Raw genomic sequence first — 24,108 nt, 5'->3', positions numbered from 1 at the left:
TTGCACCCTGAAATGACTAAAATGGGTGTTGGAACATAATGGATTCCTGTGTTTTCTAAGTTAAATTGAGATGAAGTGGTACTTTCTAGGTGCTCCAACAAAATTAACCAATTATTACTGGCAACAGTCTTATAAGGAGTAAGGGTACAAGTACTTTAACATCCATTCTGTTTATTACTTAGCTCTGTTCTTGGGAAGGTTGTTTACCTTCTAGTGACTCATTTTTATCATCTATAATGTAGGGGTGATAACACACTTAATTTTGTTGGCTGTTTGCTGTATGCTAGGAACATTGCTAAAATTTTTTTAAACACATAGCAGGTACAAATTGGCATCATGATACATAAAATAATTGTTACATTTCTTTAGTTTTTTAAAAAAATCAAATCAAATCTAACTTAATTCCCACCTACCAGGGTTTATGAAAAAACATTCTGAATAGTTCTCTACCCCCCAGTTGTGCGATTGATATGAACTTTAGGTTTACACAATACAGAGAAGTTGGACTTTACTTATTCTACATGTGCATCATTTTATGTACTTATTAATCAATTTTAGAGATCCATTTAAAGCCAAGTGGCATTCTTCTCTAGTATTTTGATGGTTTCCCATTTCACATGTATGTCTTTCATCCATTTAGATGGCTAACAGACACATGAAAAGATGCTCAACATTACTCATCATCAGGGGAATACAAATCAAACCATGATGAGATACCACCTCACACCTGTCAGAATGGCTAAAATTAACAACACAGGAAACAACAGGTGTTGGTGAGGATATAGATAAGAGGAACACTTCTGTACTGTTTCTGGGAATGCAAACTGGTGCAGCCACTGTGAAGAGCAGTTTGGAGGTTCCTCAAAAAGTTAAAAATAGACTTATCCTATCATACAGCAATTGCACTACTAGGTATTTAAGAAGGATACAAAAATACAGATTCAAAAGGGTACATGCACTCCAATGTTTATAGCAGCATTATCAACAATAGTCAAACTATGGAGAGAGCTCATTCAACTAATGAATGGATAAAGAAGATGCAGGGGACATATATGTATATATAGTGGAATATTATTCAGCCATCAAAAAGAATGATGTGGATGGAGCTTGATGTGGATTATGCTAAATTAAACAAATCAGTCAGAGAAAGGCAAGTACCGAATGACTTCGGTCCACATTCATATGTGGAATTTAGGAAAGAAAACAGATGAACATATGGGAAGGAGGGAAAGAAAAAAAGGAGAGAAGTAAACAAGCCTAAGTGACTCTTAAAATAGAGAATAAACTGAGGGTTGATAGAGGGAGGTAGATGGGGGATGTGCTGGATGAGTGATGGGTATTACAGAGGGCACTTGTGATGAGCACTGGGTATTGTATGTAAGTGATAAATCACTGAATTTTACTCCTGAAACCAATGTTGCACAGTATGGTAACTAACAAAATTCAATAAATAAATAAATAAATAAATAAATAAATAAATAAATAAATAAAGGCAGGTGGCTTTGCAGTTCTTGGTATTTATTCCCTCTATTATTTCCATACCAAATAAGCATCTAGCCCTTTGCTATAAGCCTGTAGTTCTCAATGCTGGTGAGGGGAATGTGGCCTTCCAGGACACATTTGGCAATGCTGAAAGAGATTTTAGGTTGTCACAACTCGGAGGGGAGGTGTTAATGGCATCTAGTGCATAGAAATCAGGATGTTGCTAAACGTATTACAATGCCCAGGACAGTTCCTAACAACAAAGAATAATGCTGCCCCATATATCAATAGAGCCAAAGTTGAGAAACTGTGCTCAAGTACCACTGATTCTGTAGACAGACTCATGGGAATGCTTCTGTTTGTTGAGAACCAAGAAGTGTGACCAGAACTCAACTTATCCCAGAATCTCCTGAGCTTCCACCTGCTTCAGATAGGGTTCCAACTATCTCTTTCTTCTTCTTCAAAATGTATTAGCTTCCCTTCCTCCTCCCAACTCTGCTGAAATTGCAGGTTCCTTCCAAACAAATACCAGTTTGGTTCCTACAAAGACTAGTTTGAGATTTTCTTAAAGATGGATCTTGAAACCAAAAGAAGGTAGTTACTTCTGGAGTAAGCAGCCCAGAAAACAGCAGATTGGCTGTCCATCCTACCTCAGGAAAAACAAGAAGGGAATTAATATCTCTCAAGTGATCCTATAACATTTCTCAAATAGAAAACTTAAATGAGAGCAGTAAGGCTACTTGTCTACGACCACTAAGTGATTAAAGACCTGTAGCCATAATTGAAAGCTAAGTTTAGCAGTTCAATGTTATCTTTGATAAGAAAAGGTCATATTTAACTATGAAGTTGATAGATGGCCTTAAGTCACTTTTGAGATCACTTCATCCAGGTAAACTTAAAACAGAAGAAAAAGAACACATGTTTCCCTATAGCACACGTTTTATTTTAAAATATTTTAGTGAATTATAAAAATATATTTTAGTGAAATATACAAGCTCAAAAGCACATATCTGTGTACAGTTTCATGTATTATAAATGTAACCAGTAAGAAGATCAAGAAACAGCACATTACCAGTGTCCCAGAAGCCCTCTTGTATTCCCTTCCCCACTCTCCCCCAATCTAATATAGGTTTTCACATTTAGATTACCTGCAGATGCCTCTCCGGAACCCAACAATATCAAATTCTATTTTCTTTTTTTCATCTCTCTCTTTTTCCCCCCTCCTTCCCTCTCACCTCCTTTTTTCTCCTTCCCTCCTCTCCCTGTCTTACTTCCTTTATTCTTGGCTAGTATGAATTCATCATATGCTTTATTTCATTAGCTTTAATATATTTGGACAAATATAATGAAGAATAGGTATGAAGTAAAGAACTATTACAGTAGAGGAAAAGTACTGCAAAGTTTTACCACTATTACGGTAATGCTGGTTGCTCTTCTAAATCCATTACTACGAAGTATCTGGTTCTATGGAACTTGGCATTGCATATATGAATTTTAGAATAAAATATCATATACTGGAAGAAAACCATTGTAGACTGACAAAAACAGTAAACAGAGAAATTACAGGCAGTATTAAAAAAAAAAAAAAAAAGGTCCCTCCTGGATTCTTCTTTCTTCTATGCTGCTTTGGGATGTGTTTAACATTAAAAATCAATAATTTATCACTTCCAAATATTCCTTAGGCCAATTTCCCCCTCATCTAGTAAAGCTTGGTTAATTTTAACCACTTAGAGAATTGGCAGAATGTTTGAATTATAGACCATGTACTAGATACTCTTTTTTTGACAGTGAGACTGAGGAATGGAAGAAATAGGAGTTACACCTGCAATAAAAATTAATTATATTGCAACAGGGCTTTATGCGGGGCAGCTGTTATGTTTCACAGGGTGAATTTGATGAGTGAGATACCCAAATCTGGGGAATAATCAGCCATATGAAATTGGAGCTTTTGTTATTTGTTTAAAAAATGCAATCTTATTTCTAAGAACGTTCAGTTCTTCAAACTAAGTGAAAAGCCCTGCCAAAGAGAAGCCTTGCTGACCCTAAGAAATAGAATAAGGGCACATCTATCTGTAATCAGCACCTTAATTGCTTTAGTACAAATAGTGAGCACTACAGTACTTGAAAACAGTGATTAAACATTCCTATGATCTTCTTTACCTGTGAATTTGCTTAGCCTGTCCTTTCCTCGTAAATAATACACAATCTGAGTTTTAGTAAAACTTTTATATATTTGGACTAGCGCAGTTCTATTTAGTGAAATAATGCCATAAAAATCTGGGGAAATTACTAAACCTTCTAAATGCCTGGTTATACCAAACAAATCAGCTGTTTTTCAGTTGATTTAGCTTCTAAGTCCATCTTAACATGGCATAATGTACTTAATGACCCTTACTGTGATTGAATGGACCGTTAAGACAGCCCCAAACTCTCCGAATTTGGATCTTAGGTCTTTCTCATTGGAATGTGAGGAAAAGTTAGTTGTCTATATTTTTCCTACAGAACTTTAAAGTATAGATACTTTTGGAGCGCAACAATTCTATCAAATATCATAATGAAATATAAATTATTGGGGGGAGGGGCAAGATGGTGGAAGAGTAGGGTCCCCAAATCACCTGTCTCCACCAAATTACCTAGAAAACCTTCAAATTATCCTGAAAATCTATAAATTCGGCCTGAGATTTAAAGAGAGACCAGCTGGAATGCTACAGTGAGAAGAGTTCGCGCTTCTATCAAGGTAGGAAGACGGGGGAAAAAGAAATAAACAAAAGGCCTCCAAGGGGGAGGGGCCCCGCGAGGAGCCGGGCTGAGGCCGAGGCGAGTGTCCCCAGGACAGGAGAGCCCCGTCCCGGAGGAGCAGGAGCTGCACCAACCTTCCCGGGCGGAAAGGGACCCGCAGGGAGGTGGAGCAGGACCCAGGAGGGCGGGGATGCCCTCGGGCTCCCCGGGACAGTAACAGAGCAACTGCGCGCCCAGGAGAGTGCGCCGAGCTCCCTAAGGGCTGCAGCGCGCACGGCGGGACTCGGAGCAGCTCGGAGGGGCTCGGGCGGCGGCTCCGCGGAGGGGGCTGCGCGGCCCCGGGAGCAGCTCGGAGGGGCTCGGGCAGAGGAAGAGGCTCCGTGGAGCGGAGGCGGAGGCGGCGGCTCCGCGGAGGGGGCTGCGCGGTTCCAGGAGGAGCTCGGAGGGCTCGGGCGGCGGCTCCGCGGAGGGGGTTGCGCGGCCCGGGAGCGCGAATCCAACAGCGCAGGCTCCGGAGCACAGGGCGCCGGGACACAGCCCAGGATCCGGCCTCCCCCGGGACAGGCAGAGGCCGGGAGGGCCCAGGACAGCAAGGACGCTCCTGCCCCGAGCTGAGCAGATCAGCGGCCCCGCCCCGGAGCCTCCAGGCCCTGCAGGCGGAGAGCTCCGGAGTTCCTGCGGGGGCTGAATCCAGGTTTCCAGAGCTGGCCCCGCCACTGGGGCTGTTCCTCCTGGGGCCTCACGGGGTAAACAACCCCCACTGAGCCCTGCACCAGGCAGGGGCACAGCAGCTCCCCCAAGTGCTCACACCTGAAAATCAGCACAACAGGCCCCTCCCCCAGAAGACCAGCTAGACTGACAACTTCCAGGAGAAGCCAAGGGACTTAAAGTACACAGAATCAGAAGATACTCCCTCGTGGTTCTTTTTTTTTGTTTGTTTTGCTTTTTGATTTGTTTCCTTCCCCCACCCCCTTTTTTTTTCTCCTTTCTTTTTCTTTCTCTTTTTCTTCTTCTTCTTTTTTTTTTTTCGTTTTTTTTTTCTTCCTTTTTTTTCTCTTTCTCTTTTCTTTCCTTCTTTCTCTCCTCTCTTTTTCTCCTTTTCCCAATACAACTTGCTTTTGGCCACTCTGCACTGAGCAAAATGACTAGAAGGAAAACCTCACCTCAAAAGAAAGAAATCAGAAACAGTCCTCTCTCCCACAGAGTTACAAAATCTGGATTACAATTCAATGTCAGAAAGCCAATTCAGAAGCACTATTATACAGCTACTGGTGGCTCTAGAAAAAAGCATAAAGGACTCAAGAGACTTCATGACTGCAGAATTTAGAGCTAATCAGGCAGAAATTAAAAATCAATTGAATGAGATGCAATCCAAACGAGAAGTCCTAACGACGAGGGTTAACGAGGTGGAAGAACGAGTGAGTGACATAGAAGACAAGTTGATAGCAAAGAGGGAAACTGAGGAAAAAAGAGACAAACAATTAAAAGACCATGAAGATAGATTAAGGGAAATAAACGACAGCCTGAGGAAGAAAAACCTACGTTTAATTGGTGTTCCCGAGGGCGCCGAAAGGGACAGAGGGCCAGAATATGTATTTGAACAAATTCTAGCTGAAAACTTTCCTAATCTGGGAAGGGAAACAGGCATTCAGATCCAGGAAATAGAGAGATCCCCCCCTAAAATCAATAAAAACCGTTCAACACCTCGACATTTAATAGTGAAGCTTGCAAATTCCAAAGATAAAGAGAAGATCCTTAAAGCAGCAAGAGACAAGAAATCCTTGACTTTTATGGGGAGGAGTATTAGGGTAACAGCAGACCTCTCCACAGAGACCTGGCTGGCCAGAAAGGTCTGGCAGGATATATTCAGGGTCCTAAATGAGAAGAACATGCAACCAAGAATACTTTATCCAGCAAGGCTCTCATTCAAAATGGAAGGAGAGATAAAGAGCTTCCAAGACAGGCAGCAACTAAAAGAATATGTGACCTCCAAACCAGCTCTGCAAGAAATTTTAAGGGGGACTCTTAAAATTCCCCTTTAAGAAGTTCAGTGGAACATTCCACAAAAACAAGGACTGAATAGATATCATGATGACACTAAACTCATATCTCTCAATAGTAACTCTGAATGTGAACGGGCTTAATGACCCCATCAAAAGGCGCAGGGTTTCAGACTGGATAAAAAAGCAGGACCCATCTATTTGCTGTCTACAAGAGACTCATTTTAGACAGAAGGACACCTACAGCCTGAAAATAAAAGGTTGGAGAACCATTTACCATTCGAATGGTCCTCAAAAGAAAGCAGGGGTAGCCATCCTTATATCAGATAAACTAAAATTTACCCCAAAGACTGTAGTGAGAGATGAAGAGGGACACTATATCATACTTAAAGGATCTATTCAACAAGAGGACTTAACAATCCTCAATATATATGCCCCGAATGTGGGAGCTGCCAAATATATAAATCAGTTATTAACCAAAGTGAAGAAATACTTGGATAATAATACACTTATACTTGATGACTTCAATCTAGCTCTTTCTATACTCGATAGGTCTTCTAAGCACAACATCTCCAAAGAAACGAGAGCTTTAAATGATACACTGGACCAGATGGATTTCACAGATATCTACAGAACTTTACATCCAAACTCAACTGAATACACATTCTTCTCAAGTGCACATGGAACTTTCTCCAGAATAGACCACATATTGGGTCACAAATCGGGTCTGAACCGATACCAAAAGATTGGGATTGTCCCCTGCATATTCTCAGACCATAATGCCTTGAAATTAGAGCTAAATCACAACAAGAAGTTTGGAAGGACCTCAAACACGTGGAGGTTAAGGACCATCCTGCTAAAAGATGAAAGGGTCAACCAGGAAATTAAGGAAGAATTAAAAAGATTCATGGAAACTAATGAGAATGAAGATACAACCGTTCAAAATCTTTGGGATGCAGCAAAAGCAGTCCTAAGGGGGAAATACATTGCAATACAAGCATCCATTCAAAAACTGGAAAGAACTCAAATACAAAAGCTAACCTTACACATAAAGGAGCTAGAGAAAAAACAGCAAATAGATCCTACACCCAAGAGAAGAAGGGAGTTAATAAAGATTCGAGCAGAACTCAACGAAATCGAGACCAGAAGAACTGTGGAACAGATCAACAGAACCAGGAGTTGGTTCTTTGAAAGAATTAATAAGATAGATAAACCATTAGCCAGCCTTATTAAAAAGAAGAGAGAGAAGACTCAAATTAAGAAAATCATGAATGAGAAAGGAGAGATCACTACCAACACCAAGGAAATACAAACGATTTTAAAAACATATTATGAACAGCTATACGCCAATAAATTAGGCAATCTAGAAGAAATGGACGCATTCCTGGAAAGCCACAAACTACCAAAACTGGAACAGGAAGAAATAGAAAACCTGAACAGGCCAATAACCAGGGAGGAAATTGAAGCAGTCATCCAAAACCTCCCAAGACACAAGAGTCCAGGGCCAGATGGCTTCCCAGGGGAATTCTATCAAACGTTTAAAGAAGAAACCATACCTATTCTCCTAAAGCTGTTTGGAAAGATAGAAAGAGATGGAGTACTTCCAAATTTGTTCTATGAGGCCAGCATCACCTTAATTCCAAAACCAGACAAAGACCCCACCAAAAAGGAGAATTACAGACCAATATCCCTGATGAACATGGATGCAAAAATTCTCAACAAGATACTGGCCAATAGGATCCAACAGTACATTAAGAAAATTATTCACCATGACCAAGTAGGATTTATCCCTGGGACACAAGGCTGGTTCAACACCCGTAAAACAATCAATGTGATTCATCATATCAGCAAGAGAAAAACCAAGAACCATATGATCCTCTCATTAGATGCAGAGAAAGCATTTGACAAAATACAGCATCCATTCCTGATCAAAACTCTTCAGAGTGTAGGGATAGAGGGAACATTCCTCGACATCTTAAAAGCCATCTATGAAAAGCCCACAGCAAATATCATTCTCAATGGGGAAGCACTGGGAGCCTGTCCCCTAAGATCAGGAACAAGACAGGGATGTCCACTCTCACCACTGCTATTCAACATAGTACTGGAAGTCCTAGCCTCAGCAATCAGACAACAAAAAGACATTAAAGGCATTCAAATTGGCAAAGAAGAAGTCAAACTCTCTCTCTTCGCCGATGACATGATACTCTACATAGAAAACCCAAAAGTCTCCACCCCAAGATTGCTAGAACTCATACAGCAATTCGGTAGCGTGGCAGGATACAAAATCAATGCCCAGAAATCAGTGGCATTTCTATACACTAACAATGAGACTGAAGAAAGAGAAATTAAGGAGTCAATCCCATTTACAATTGCACCCAAAAGCATAAGATACCTAGGAATAAACCTCACCAAAGAGGTAAAGGATCTATACCCTAAAAACTATAGAACACTGCTGAAAGAAATTGAGGAAGACACAAAGAGATGGAAAAATATTCCATGCTCATGGATTGGCAGAATTAATATTGTGAAAATGTCAATGTTACCCAGGGCAATATACACGTTTAATGCAATCCCTATCAAAATACCATGGACTTTCTTCAGAGAGTTAGAACAAATTATTTTAAGATTTGTCTGGAATCAGAAAAGACCCCGAATAGCCAGGGGAATTTTAAAAAAGAAAACCATATCTGGGGGCATCACAATGCCAGATTTCAGGTTGTACTACAAAGCTGTGGTCATCAAGACAGTGTGGTACTGGCACAAAAACAGACACATAGATCAGTGGAACAGAATAGAGAACCCAGAAGTGGACCCTGAACTTTATGGTCAACTAATATTCGATAAAGGAGGAAAGACTATCCATTGGAAGAAAGACAGCCTCTTCAATAAATGGTGCTGGGAAAATTGGACATCCACATGCAGAAGAATGAAACTAGACCACTCTCTTTCACCATACACAAAGATAAACTCAAAATGGATGAAAGATCTAAATGCGAGACAAGATTCCAACAAAATCCTAGAGGAGAACACAGGCAACACCCTTTTTGAACTCAGCCACAGTAACTTCTTGCAAGATACATCCACGAAGGCAAAAGAAACAAAAGCAAAAATGAACTATTGGGACTTCATCAAGATAAGAAGCTTTTGCACAGCAAAGGATACAGTCAACAAAACTCAAAGACAACCTACAGAATGGGAGAAGATATTTGCAAATGTCATATCAGATAAAGGGCTAGTTTCCAGGATCTATAAAGAACTTCTTAAACTCAACACCAAAGAAACAAACAATCCAATCATGAAATGGGCAAAAGACATGAACAGAAATCTCACAGAGGAAGACATAGACATGGCCAACATGCATATGAGAAAATGCTCTTCATCACTTGCCATCAGGGAAATACAAATCAAAACCACAATGAGATACCACCTCACACCGGTGAGAATGGGGCAACTTAACAAGGCAGGAAACAAATGTTGGAGGGGATGTGGAGAAAAGGGAACCCTCTTGCACTGTTGGTGGGAATGTGAACTGTTGCAGCCACTCTGGAAAACTGTGTGGAGGTTCCTCAAAGAGTTAAAAATAGACCTGCCCTACGACCCAGCAATTGCCCTGTTGGGGATTTACCCCAAAGATACAGATGCAGTGAAACGCCGGGACACCTGCACCCCGGTGTTTATAGCAGCAATGGCCACGATAGCCACACTGTGGAAGGAGCCTCGGTGTCCAATGAAAGATGAATGGATAAAGAAGATGTGGTTTATGTATACAATGGAATATTACTCAGCTATTAGAAATGACAAATACCCACCATTTGCTTCAACGTGGATGGAACTGGAGGGTATTATGCTGAGTGAAGTCAGTCGGAGAAGGACAAACATTATATGTTCTCATTCATTTGGGGAATATAAATAATAGTGAAAGGGAATATAAGGGAAGGGAGAAGAAATGTGTGGGCAATATTAGAAAGGGAGACAGAACGTAAAGACTGCTAACTCTGGGAAACGAACTAGGGGTGGTAGAAGGGGAGGAGGGCGGGGGGTGGGAGTGAATGGGTGACGGGCACTGGGGGTTATTCTGTATGTTAGTAAATTGAACACCAATAAAAAATAAATTAAAAAAAAAAGAAATATAAATTATTCTACTTTACATTATCACTCTTCATTGAACATTGTCTTTTAGTATTTTTTTTCTCATTAAGACTTTATTAACCTCCTGACTGTTGGCTTAATATAGGATACAATTCAGCAGTCATTCCTGATATTCTTGGAACAAAACCTTCTTCTCATAATTCATAGTTACCACCATTACACAACCTCCGATTTTTTAAAATAATAGAAACTTTATGCTAAATAATAATCCTACAATTTCTTGAAACAATTTTGGTTCTCAGCTTGCAATACATGAATATTACAAAGAGAAATATCAATGCATTATATTTAAGGTAATACAATTTGAAATCAGGTATTCAAAAAAAATAAATCATTGTCTTTAACAAGATTTTTCTAGGGCAAAATCAAGATTATGTATATGGAAGTATTTGGAGAGTGCTTAAAATCAATGCTAATGCTCCATATTTGTCCTGTGGCTTTGGCTGCCCTCCCAGTCCAGACTGCAATTTAACAAGCATAGTATTATCTGTCTTTACCACCTCACAGCTGGAATTAATCTTCCCAGTTAACTAGTCAGTGACATAGAAAGACCTTGAATAAAAGGGGGACAAATTTACAAATGCTGGATTTGGGAAGGGCCTTCAGGAAACTTCCTGAGCCTGTGTCCTGACCTGAGTGGAGGAAGGTACCAAGAAACCTCAGGATTTTGGTCTCTGGATAGTGAGAGATAGTACTCGCAATATTTCAGTTCAATATATTTTATGATTTTGACTAAAGGTAATCCAGGGGAGATAGCTACCTCGTGGTGCACTGTATGATTGCACTGAGCAGGATTTAACAAGATATCTCATCTTGTAATTATTCATAGAATAGGTTCTCGATAAATACTTGACTGAGGAATGAAGGAAATAAAGGTATAGAGCTTACACATTTTGGGGATTTTGTTACATTTTCTGAAAGATGTTATCTCTATTTTATCCTCTCCTTTATTTTTGGCTCCTGGAAATAAATTGATTTACAATGAATATAATTTAAATGCTTTAAATTAGAGAGAGTTAGTTTAGTACAGATTCTAATTATTTATTCTGTCCATTTCTCAAATAGTATTAAATTAACTGAAATTTGTAACACTGTGTGTGTGATTTCCAACTACCCAATTCCTATTTCCATTCTATTAATAGATGTGACTATTGGTTGCATTAAATAGTAATAACTCTCCTAACTTTCTAGAAGTTATACTATTGTTTATATTGAGGGAAATATAAGAGGGAAAACCTGAAGCTGTTTTATTTCCCTTTCAAATGTTTTGTTTTTCCTTTCATGGCATTTGTCTGTATACAGAAATAGAAGCTGTTTCTGTTTTATTTGAATAATAGTCTTTTCATTTTGTGCTTCATGAATATTTTTCTCATAATCCTTATTAAATAAGTTTCCATGTTAAAATTTGGTTTATTTTGCTTACATCCTATGTTATTTTAAAGATTTCTTTCTTGAAAATGCATTTAGCTCAGCAATGTTAGTGAAAGACTCCATTACAGGCATTTGCAGAAGCATCTGTAAATCATTTGATATGAAAATGCTTCACAAATACATATTCATGATTAATTTAATGACATGACAAGATAGTCCAAATCAGATACCTATGTATTATGAATAATTAACAGTTACTCTATTAAAAATACCAGCTTAAAAATAATTTCTAGCCACGATTTACAGTAAGTAAATTAATATACTGTAATTACTTTTGTTGAACTTTAAGTTTTTCTCTGCCTGACCATTTAAAAAGGAATTAATATTTTATAAGAAAATTATACCCAGAATGTGAATCTACCCACTGCTTTTATACCCCTTTATATCTCTTAATATTGGTTGTTATCAAACAACCCAGTGTTGACATAGCTGGAACACAATATAACAATACTTCCCTGTAGCATCCCGTTGGATTTGTTATTGCTGAAACCAAGCAGAGGGTGGCACTCTCCTCCACTAAACTCTCTCAATATGATCAATCAGGCTTATTCCAGATGGCTGTTTGTGAGCTGCAGGAACAGATAGGAAAAGAATTACATGATGGGCTATTGCATTCAGGTTTTCACTTCAGCCATAACAAAATGGACTTGTTATTTTCCCCTTCATTCTGAAGTGGGGTCATTGCAAAATTCTTTCCTAAGTAACTCACACTCTTCTTGATTGTGGTTCTTAAACTTAAAGATTTTGTGTTGTGTTACCATTCTCCCGTTTCTTCCTTTATGTCAGCAAATTACATTCTCTCTCTCTCTCTCTCTCTCTCTCTCTCCCTGGCTTTTTACATTTTTAAAGAAGATTTTATTATTTATTTATTCATGAAAGACACAGATTGAGGCAGAGACACAGGCAGAGGGAGAAGCAGGCTGCATGCCAGCAGCCTGATGTGGGACTCAATCCCAGGACTCCAGATCATTCCCTGGGCCAAAGAGAAGTGCTCAACCGCTGAGCCACCCAGGTGTCCCACATTTTTATTTTAATTCCAGTTAGTTAACATACAGTTATATATTACAATAGTTTCACGTATACAGTATAGTTATTTAACATTTCCATACATCACCTTGTGCTCATCACAAGTGCACTCCTTAATCCTCATCGTCTATTTTACCCATCCCCCAGCTACCTCCCCTCTGGTAACCATCAGTTTGTTCTCTACAACTGAAAGTCTGTTTCTTGACTTGTCTATTTTTCTTTTTTCCCCTCTGCTCATTTGTTTTCATTCTAAAATTCCACATACAAATAAAATCATGTATTTGTCTTTCTCTGACTTATTTCATTTAGTATTATACTCTCCAGCTTGATCCATGTGATTGCAAATGGCAAGATTCATTCTTTTTTATGTTTGAATATTATATATATATATATATATATATATATATATATATATATATATACACCATATCTTTATCCATTTATCAATCAATGGATACTTCGTCTGCTTCCATATCTTGGCTATTGTAGATAGTGCTGCTATAAACATAAAAGTGCATGTATCCATTCAAATTAGTGTTTTTTTGTATTCTTTGCATAAGTACTCAGTAGTGTGATTGCTGGATCATTAGGTAGTTTTGTTTTTTCTTTTTTCTTTTCTTTTTTTTTTTTTTTTTTTTAGAGGGAGAGAGAAGGGGTGGGTAGGAGCAGAGAGAGAGTGAAAGAGAGAATCTCAAGCAGGCTCTATGCCCAGCATGAAGCCTGATGTGGGGCTTGATCTCACAACCCATAGATCATGACCGGAGTTGAAATCAGGAGTAGGATGCTTAACTGACTGAGCTACCCAGGCGCCTCTCTATTTTTAACTTTTTGAACCTCCATACTGTTTTCTAGAGTGGCTGCACCAGTTTGCATTCCCATCAACAGAGCATGAATATTCCTTTTTCTTCACATCCTTGCCTATAACTCTTGTTTCCTGTGTTATTGATTTTAGCCATTCTAATGGAAATGAGGGTGATAGCTTATTATAGATTGATTTGCATTTTCCTGATGGTTAAGTGATGATGAGCATCTCTTTATGTATTGTTGGCTATCTGTGTACCTTGGAGAAATGGATGTTTATGTCTTCTGCCTATTTTTTAAACTGGATTATTTGTTTTTGAGGTGTTGAGTTTTATAAATTCTTTATTTATTTTGGATACTAACTCTTTATCAGATATGTAATTTGCAAACTTTCCCTCATTCTGTAAGTTGCCTTTCAGTTTTGTTGATGGTTTCCTTTGCTGTGTAGAAACTTTGTATTTTGATGTAGTCCCAAAAGTTTATCTGCAAATCACATCTCTTTTTTAAACAGGATATACATCTGGCTATGAGGATATGCTTCACCAAAGAAGAGCTGTGTACAACTTGACTTTATTCTTTAATGAAAAATCTCCCTTATTGTTCCCTTCTTCTCCTTCTCTTTCTCAATTTTCCCTCCCTCCACCTTCCCTTCCACCTTGCTTCCTCCCATTTTTTTTCCTTTTATTCTATTAGGTGAACCACTTTTATGGTAGGCTGAATAATAGCCACCTAAATATGTCTATTTCATAATCCCTAGAACCTGTTAATATTACCTTATATGGCAAAAGGGACATTACAGATGTGACTGAATTAAGATTCTTGAAATACAGAGATAATCCTGGATTATCCAGCCTGGTTCCTTATGATTATAACGGTCCATGTAAGAGGCATGCAGTAGTTCAAACTAGGGGAGAAGACTGTGATGATGGAAACAGAGAAACACACTTTGACCATGGAAGAAAGGACCACAAGACAAGAAATACAGGCAGTTACTAGAAGCTGAAAGAGGCAAGGAAATTTATTCTTCCCTCAGAGCTTCCCAAAAGAACTAGTGTTGCCAACACCTTGACCAGTGAAATTAATTTCAGACTTATGACCTCCAGAACTGTGAGCATATAAATTTGTGTCATTTTAAACTACCAAATTTGTGAAAATTTGTTATAGTAGCAATACCAATCTAATACAGCTTCCAAGGAGAAAAATAAATGAAATACACTAAGAATATGATTTACTACACAAACTGTTACAGAAAAAAATGAAAATGATTAGAGACTAAACATTGAGCATTGAGTGAAAAATTTTCCTGCTAACCAAGGAATTCAATCCAGCAGAGTCTTGGTAGGCTGTTGGCGTGAAGTTCAGCGTGGGAGAATGGAATAGGATCTTAAAGGCAAAATGCCATGAACCGTATCTGCCCCATATTAAGAAAGGGAGACCTCTGAGTGATACGGATTGGCTGCAGAACTAGGTTTGCCAGCTGTGTAAACACTGAGCTGATGGGCAGTAAACCCATTTGGGGATGACAGCCTCCAGCTACCTTGTGGTAGAAGGTTAGGGTTTAGAAAGGCAATAGTAAGGAAGAGGAGAGCCATACATTAAGTCTTAGTAACTCTATTAGAAGGGAAGGGGAGAAATAGGAGGAGGGAAATAGAAATAAGAATTATAACAAAATATGAGCTAACACTTATGAAACACTATCTGCTAGGAATGTCTTAGGTGCTCTGCATGTGTTAAATAACTTATTACTCATAACCATACAAGAGGGATACTGTAATTGCCACATTTTATAGATTAGGAACCTGGAGAAATTACATAATTTGGCAAAGGTCATGGAAGCTTTGGCCAAATTAGATTCAAACTCAGGCCTGCCTAACTCTTAAACCAAGCTCTTCCCTTGTCTCCTGTTGAACAGAACTTGCTTTGACTTTGAGTATAACTGGAGCTCATTCTATCTTTATTATTTTATTTTACTATTTACTATGTGGCAGTTACCATTGCTGCCATTAGATAAGCCCAAAGTAACACTTCTGGGGACTTTAAGAATTACAAACAATTCTGTTAAAAGATAAACTGAGGCATATTAAAATTTTTAAGAGTTTATCTTTGCAAAAATCTATTGGAATCAAATTCCAAATCAGAAATGTTTAGGAGCACTCCACTGGGAGGAGCTAGGGGAAAAAGTTTTACAGAAGTAGTAGAAGTAAAGCAAAGAAATCATTTGGGAGATCCCCAAATGTTATTTGGGAAAGCCTATTTGGCTTTTTGTGATGGGTTGTCCTTAGCGTTTGATTTCTTAACCTTGATGCATTAGAATCTCAGGTTTTGGTTTGTTTATGTAGGCTACCAAGACATTGAAGCCACTTCAACCTAAAGCCTCCTTATTTAATTAATTTCACATCTCGTTTCAGAGCAACACTCAATTCTAGTTCCTGTAGATTCACAAGGTTTTACTCTTAACTTGGATTACATAAATTGCTTTAAGTATGTAAAATCAATACAAACATATTTGATCCTGCCTCTTCTCTACTATATTTGTAACATGAAATTCATGGAGTTATATATTTTTTAAAGATTTTATTTACTTATTCATGAGAGGCAGAGAGAGAGAGAGAGAGAGAGAGAGGCAGAGACACAGACAGAGGGAGAAGCAGGCTCCACGTAGGGAGCTCAACATGGGACTCGATCCGGAGACTCCAGGATCGTGCCCTGGGCTGAAGGTGGCACTAAACGGCTGGGCCACCCAAGCTGCCTATGGAGTTATATTTCTATTTGGTGCCAAAACTCAAAGTTATAAATAGCCTTGTAAACTTATCATTGCTTAATTATTTTGCTGTTGTGGTTGTAAAACCCACATTTTATGTTTTGCTTAAAAAGTCATAGTCATTTAAATTTCTAGTTAAGTGTGTGAGACGTAACTAACTGATGTTTTAGTTGATCATGAAACATTCTTCAGACAAATGTTGACTATTTAAAGGATAAACCAATATGTGTAATTAGGGAATGATATTTTTTTTTTCTGTTTCCTACTCCCTTCTTAAGGAAGGCACATCCCAAGACAACGGTAACTTCTTATCCTTGTGAAGATAAATGAGGCATTAGATGTATTCAGCATGAAAGAGAAGGAGAAGCCCACCGCCTTTCGCAGGTATAAAATATCTGTATAATAGATTGATTACTCATAGAAGTCAAAATCTCCCTCAAGATGGTGGCCGACTATAAAAATTGGGTTTCCAAACACAGAGGAACAAAGGTGGTAAAGGAATGTAGAGACCACTGGATGAAAAGGGAATAGGGTTCCAATGACTCTCTCCAGTAACTCCAATGACAGAGATGGCCTCTTGGTACATAAACTTATACTAAAGAACCTGTTAAGAAACTGGATTATCAGTTTGAAAGATCAAAAGGGAAATTTCAAGTTCTCTGCATCCTTTTCCCACCTCACAGATTGCATTTAGTTTGGAAAATAAAGCAAAATTGGATAAAAAAGAATGTTTTGTAGATATTGTGGACTGTTGGCCTAACCATGAAAGCTATATATATTTTTTATTAACTACCATATCCTTTGCATTATGAAGAATAGTTCTTGTGATTGAGTGTGGAGATACAGAGCCAAACACTTTATTATGTGAGGAGGTTCAAGAAAGCATTGCTTTGATGATCAAGAAAACTCCCACTTTTAAGAAGAGCAGTTAAAACTATTTACTTAAAAGCCCTAAGACTCAGCTGAGGTTCCAAGATGTTTGTGACACAACTATTCTACAGGACTGTTCACTTAGTTAAACATGTAAACTTTGTGGCTGGTGACTAGTAGAAAATATGAAATAATTTAATAAAAATTTGAGCAATTCTGGAAACTTGGGCATGTATACACATCAGTGATTCCCTCTTTTCTTTTTAATTAAGCAAAACTGAGTTTATTAAATTTAATACAGCAAGAACACTGTCTTGTCAGTTTTAGTGGTGTTTAAAAAGGAGGAAACTATGGAATGGTATTTATAAGATTTTCGGGGCCATGACAGGGTAATGTTTTTATTTTTAACTTTTTATTTTCAGATAATCATAGATAAACATATACTTGTAAGAAATACTACAAAGATCTCATGTATCCCTTACCCCAATGGTAATACCTTACAAAACTATAGTATAAAATCATAATCAGAATGGTGGCATTGATGCAATTCACAAATCTTATTCTGCAGATATCTGCAGTTTCACTTGTACTCCTTTGTGTGTTTGTGTGTGCAGTTTTATCATATGTGTAGGTTCATGTATCCACCATCACAATCAAGTATAGAACAGCTACAATACCACAAGGATCCTTCCTGTTTCCTTTTTATCACCACCTAATGCCTCCTTACCACCACACCACCTTACCACACCACCTTACCACACTTTGAGTAAAATGTGAAAACCTTAATTCCATCTGGGTCCCTTTACCTTCCCCACTTTTTAAAAATTATTTTATTTTTTATTGAAGTATAGTTGACACACAGTGTTACAGTAGTTTCAGGTGTACACCATAGTAATTCCACAAGTATTTGTTATGCTTGCTCACCACAAGTGTAGCCACCATCTGTCACCATACAACACTATTACTGTATTAATATCATCGACTGTATTCCCTATGCTGGATCTTTTCTCCCTGTAACTTATCCATTTCATAACTGGAAGCCTGTACCTCTAACTCCCCTTCACCCATTCTGCCCATATCCCCATCCCCCCACTCCCTTCTGCAACCATCAGTATGTACGTTCTCCACTCTTAAATATCATTATCTTGACTATCAGCTAGCGTAATCTTTGTTTCAGTCATCAGATATGGTTTATAAAACTCATGAGGAAGATAGTCTGTGCCTATATTGCTGCACTTTCCATTGTTCTTTCTTCATTTGTTATCTTCCTATTGCCCCAAGATTCCTTTGATCATTTCTTTTCATTTTAAAGACTTTCCTTTTGCTATTCCTTAAGGATAGGTTTGCTTGTGACAAATTCTTTAGTCTTTCTTTGTTGAGAATGTCTTTAATTTCCCTTCCCCTGAAGGGTAATTTAGCTGCATATGGAATTCACAGTTAATAGTTATGCTCCTATCTTCTGGCCTTCACAGTTTCAGGCGGGAAATCCACTGTTTGGATTCCAATGGGTGTTCTGAAGTTAATGTGTCAATTTGATCTGCATACTTGCAATATTTTTTTTTCCTCTGATTTAATGTTTCAAAGTTTATTTACATGGTGTCTTCATATGGATTTCTTTTGGTTCTCTTATTTGGTTTTACTCAGCTTTTTTAATGTAAAGATCTATTGGCCAATTTGGGAAGTTTTCAGCCATTTGTACTTTTAAAATCTTTTTTATCTCCACTCACTTTCTCCTCCGTTTTGGAACTGCAATGATGTTAATGCTGTATTTTTTGCTATTGTCCTTCAGGTTCTGGTGATTTTCTCTCTGTTGTTCAGAAAGAGTAAATTCTATTGATCTTCCTCCAAGTTCACTGATCTTATCCTGTCATTGTCACTCTACTATTGGCCCATCTAGCTAGTTTTTGATTTTTGTTGTATTTTTCAGTTCTATAATTTTTAACATAATTTCTATTTCTTTGTTGATGTTTCCAATTTTTTATTTGTTTCAAGATAGTTTGTAATTGCTTATTGAAACCTTTTCATGATGGCCACTCTAAAATCCTTCTCATAAATCCCAACATCTGATTTATCTGAATATTGGCATTAGTTTGTTGTATTTCCTCATTCAAGTTGTGATTTTGTTAAGTTTTTTGTATAATGGCAGAGAGTCATCCTGTTTATATGCATGTCTTGGCCTAATTTCTTGGGTGTGGTCCCAAAGGAAGTTTAATATCAGAGCCTTTGCAGTGCTATTTTTATATGCTTGATTTATTGATTAATGCTATTTGAGAAAGTAGAAGTTTCCACAAACTAGGCTCATTGGTGCCTTCCCAAGCAGGGTGTACTTCCTGGGTTGAGTGACTTTTGTAGAGGGATTCATTCCCCTCTACCTTCACCCCACTGCCCCAGTGCCTCTTGTTGGGGAGAGGATTCTCAGCCAGTCAGGAAGGAGAGCTCTTCCTGGGCCCGACATTTACTGTGGTGGGGCTTGCCGGCCTGTGAAAGATGAGAGATGGAGAGCACTTCTGGGCCAGGTACTTGTTGTGACAGGATCCCCCTTTCCAGTGCTCCATGGTCACCTTGTGTCTCTTGGTGGGGGAGGTATTCTCAGGAGAACAACTGTACTTCCCCTGTCTGCTACTGTCAGTAGGGCTCTCAATCACTCTTGCCAGTGGTATTAGCTTAGCCTGGTGGTGGTGTTGGTTTGATTTAGGGGAATAATTAACCTCTCTGGGCCACAGCCTGTTGTAAGATTGAGGATCACAAATACTAGAACTGAGTTGCCTTCTTAATTTGGAGAGAGGGTCAATATGATGTCCTGCTACTGTGTTGTTCCTCAAGCCTAGGGGTCCCTAGCTAATTTGCCTTTCTCTTCACATCTTTCAGAGTTCTCTGTTGGTTGCCTCTTCTATAATTTTTAGAGTTTTTAGTTGTACTTGGCAGAGAAGAGCAGAGAAAAACAAATCTACACCATATCCAGTAATCTCCTTCTTAACTGCTCTCTGAAGAACTATTGCAACTACTCAGGAACTGGTTTAGTCCTTTATTTTATATGATGCTGCCAAGTCTGAATGGGAAGGCAAGTATGGGACTTAGTTTTTCTTGTACCTGGCTTGAGCTCAGGGGTCAGTGGCAGAAGAGAAGCCAACAGGAAAAATGCTTTCTTTTTCTTATAAATAGAAGTTTCTTATCTTTGCCTGAGGGCTTCCTCCAGCTGCTGAGCCTATTCTGTCCATTAACAGGGCAAGGTGAAAATGCATTTGAGTGTATGTAGATTATACTTCCATAAAGCAGATTTTAAAAAAATAAACCAAAGATAAAATCTGATTAGATCATTTACTTTTATTATATAAGAAAGATAACGAAAAATCTACCTTTTAAAGATATAACTTTAAAGCTTGTCTTTAAAAGAATTGTGGGTACAGCTTTTGTCTGATTGAGAGGAATTTAATCTGAAAATAATCTAATATATAGAAAGCTTACAAAGTTATTTAGGAAATTATTCTAGCAAGAAGGTTACCAAATTGGACTAAAATGAACTCAAATCTTCTCATATGCAAACGTGCTAATTCTTATGCAATTGTTAATAGGAAGGAAGGACATCTCAGAGGGCTGACTTTAAAGAGCACAGAGGGCAAAATTATGACACAAATAGAATAAAACACTAGAGAGGCATTTCTATGGAGCAGAACCAGGGCTTAATTGTGATTCCGTGTCCCCAGAGTAAGAGAACTTCGCAATATTTTTCCAGGTGGATTTCAGAATTGTTATGGACCAGGGATTGCTTAGCACCTTCCATACCTCTCATTTTGAAAGGGGTTTCTCTAATGATTATTCTATTCCCATTTTACTACTGCATTTTAAATGTATGGGGACAGGCTGTCTTTTTATTTCATAGGCCTATGGATCAAAAGCCACATCCAGAGAACTGTATCTAGATTTGATTCAGATCATAAGATCCTAAGCTACAACATTGATGCCATACTGGATGAGACATTTGGGATCTTGGATTGATGATGATTGATTGCATGTTTTGCAAGTGGGAGGGATGTGAAATTTATAGTTAGCCATGACTGAATAAAAAATGGACACACATTCCTTTTCTCCCATGATAAGTGGAATTTATTTCTTCATTCAATGAATCTGCTTTGGCCAATGGAACATTAACAAATAAACCAAACAGAGGTTTGAAAGGCATTCGCCCCTTGTAGCTGGGGTCCTCCATCCTCCAATTTCCAATGCATATTTTTCATTTCCTTTTGAACTCTCACTAGAAGCATGTTTATTCTAACAATTTGTTCAAGGCAATTTACAATTTCTCTATTATGTTCATCAAAATCCATCTAGTTGTTACTACTGGGAGGTTCCTAAGCCACTCACATTTTTATGTATTAGTTATGGGAGCACTCCATTTCCAGGTACCAAAATCTTTATAAGTTATTTGTAATTATTTAACATTAACCTCAAAATTTATCAGTTAAAAAAATACACAAAATTCTGGATGTGACTTAACTGGGTCCTCTGTTTCATTGTCTTTGACATTTTGTCAGTGTTGGCCAAGGGACTATAGCTCTACTGAGAGGGAGATCCAATTCCAAGCTCATGTGGTCATTGGTAGGATTCAGTTCTTTGAGGACTGTTGGACTTTAGTTCTCACTAGCAGTTGTCTGCAGGCATCCCTCAGTTCCTTTCCACATAGTGGCTTGCTTCATTAAGGTATGCAAGAGGAGAATGCAATATAGGAGATTTGACTAGAAATAAAGAAGTTAAAATGTTTTGAAACTTAATTATCACATTTTTATGATATTCTATTCATTGGCAGCAAAAGGGAGGTGATTACACAAAGATGTGAAATCTAGGATGTATGGATCATTGAAGGCTCTCTAAGAAGTCTGCCTATCACAAGAAGTCAGGAAGACAGAAGGGTTGGAGTATCTTTTTGATATTCCTTCTCTGCTTTGAAATACATTCCTGCATTAGTTGCATCTTTACTAATGGCCTGTCACTACTTTATGGTTCAAGCTCTTACTGGTCTCCAGGAAGATTATTTCCTTTCCATGCCCTTCAAACCAAGATGTGAAGTGTTTTCCTATCATGGGTAGTCTCTAGTTGCTTCAGCCCTTCTTTGTTGTTTTCAAACATACCCTTCTTTTATAAGTAGTTCGTTCATTCATTAAAAATTCTTATAGGTGCATCTGAATTGAATTCTTTTTTTTTTTTAAAGGACAAGGACTTTTTTTTAATTTTTTTTTTTTATGATAGTCACAGAGAGAGAGAGAGAGAGAGAGAGAGAGAGAGAGAGAGAGGCAGAGACATAGGCAGAGGGAGAAGCAGGCTCCATGCACCGGGAGCCCGACGTGGGATTCCATCCCGGGTAAGGCAGGCGCTAAACCGCTGCGCCACCCAGGGATCCCCCTGAATTGAATTCTATTTTCTAACGGAACTCTCTCAGGAAGACAGTTTTTGCCATGAAAAGTTTTTATTTTTATGGGATCAAATTTGCCAATTTTGATTTTTTTGTTTCTCTTTTATTGTGAACTTTGAAAGGCTTTTTCTTCTTTCAGATAAAGAGGATAGAACAAAAATTGTTACCCTTCTTTCATGTCTATCTCTAGAATGTTTACGGTTTTATTTATTGGACATTTAAATCTTTGATCCACTAAAAATACCTAAACAGTGAAATTGTTTCTCTAATGATTACCCACTTATTGAATAATATTTATTTCCCTAGCAAGAAATGTCACCCATATCACTAATAAATTCTCATATATATTCATTTCTTTTTTTTTTTAAGCTAACCAAATTTATTATTTTTTTATGATAGTCACAGAGAGAGAGAGAGAGAGAGAGGCAGAGACACAGGCAGAGGGAGAAGCAGGCTCCATGCACCGGGAGCCCGATGTGGGATTTGATCCCGGGTCTCCAGGATCGCGCCCTGGACCAAAGGCAGGCGCCCAACCGCTGCGCCACCCAGGGATCCCTATATTCATTTCTATTGAAAATAAATCCTGTTACTTAATCTAGATCACACCTATAGAAAAATAAAAAATATTTTTCAGTTCAGTCTATGAAAGTGGTTAAATGCTAATTCCCTAACTCCAAACAAAAGACTGATTTCAATCTTCAATACAGATGCAGAAGTTCTATATGAAATGTTTGCAAATTAAAACTAGGAAAGTATGGGATCCCTGGGTGGCTCAGTGGTTAAAACTAGGAAAGTGAATTTAAAAACAATGAGAAAAAAAAATAAAAAAAATTTAAAAAAATTAAAAAAAATTAAAAAAAAATAAAAAACAATGAGAATAAAATAAAGTTTATTCTGGAAACACAAAGATGATTTAATATCAAGAGATCTTTCATCAAAATTTATTATTTCAATATTTGTTTATGTCATGAGGCATTAAAAAGATATTTGTTATAATGTAGCAATTACTTTTAATAAAATATTGAAATATGAATAAAAATTTATTAAATTTATAAAGACCATATTCAAAAAGTCAAAGAAAAGCATTAACTAAATTCTAAAGATCAGAACATCCAGGATGATTCACTATCTCTTCTATGACTCAGTATTGTTTGGTGGTCCTGGCTAATGCAATTAGAAAAGAAAATCTACATGAGAAGAGATCAAACTCTCTTCAGTTGTAAGTGGTCTGATTCCATACTTAAAAAAAAAAATAAAGAATGGGTGACGGGCACTGGGGGTTATTCTGTATGTTGGTAAATTGAACACCAATAAAAAAAAAAAATTCAAATCAATCCTTTAAGAAGTAAAAAAAAAAATAAAGATTAATAAAATTCCTAAAATTTATGAAAAATTAGTATTCTGGCTAGATATAAAGTAAATATATAAAAATTAATGTTTTT

General features: G+C 37.7%; 1 long non-coding RNA gene across 1 annotated transcript in view; it reads right to left on the bottom strand.

The window, feature by feature from the left end:
* Nucleotides 1-10,436: 10,436 nt before the first annotated feature.
* Nucleotides 10,437-24,108, bottom strand: part of LOC140635121 (uncharacterized) — a 76,994-nt gene continuing 63,322 nt past the window's right edge. The window contains exon 4 of the long non-coding RNA XR_012032462.1: nucleotides 10,437-12,370. This is a non-coding gene — a long non-coding RNA (uncharacterized lncRNA). The remainder of the gene's footprint in view (nucleotides 12,371-24,108) is intronic.

Source organism: Canis lupus, chromosome 6 (assembly GCF_048164855.1).
Source record: "Canis lupus baileyi chromosome 6, mCanLup2.hap1, whole genome shotgun sequence".
In the NCBI taxonomy this organism is placed as follows: domain Eukaryota; kingdom Metazoa; phylum Chordata; class Mammalia; order Carnivora; family Canidae; genus Canis; species Canis lupus.
Note: the sequence above shows the minus strand (reverse complement) of the source record. Positions and strands in the feature narration are given on the sequence as shown.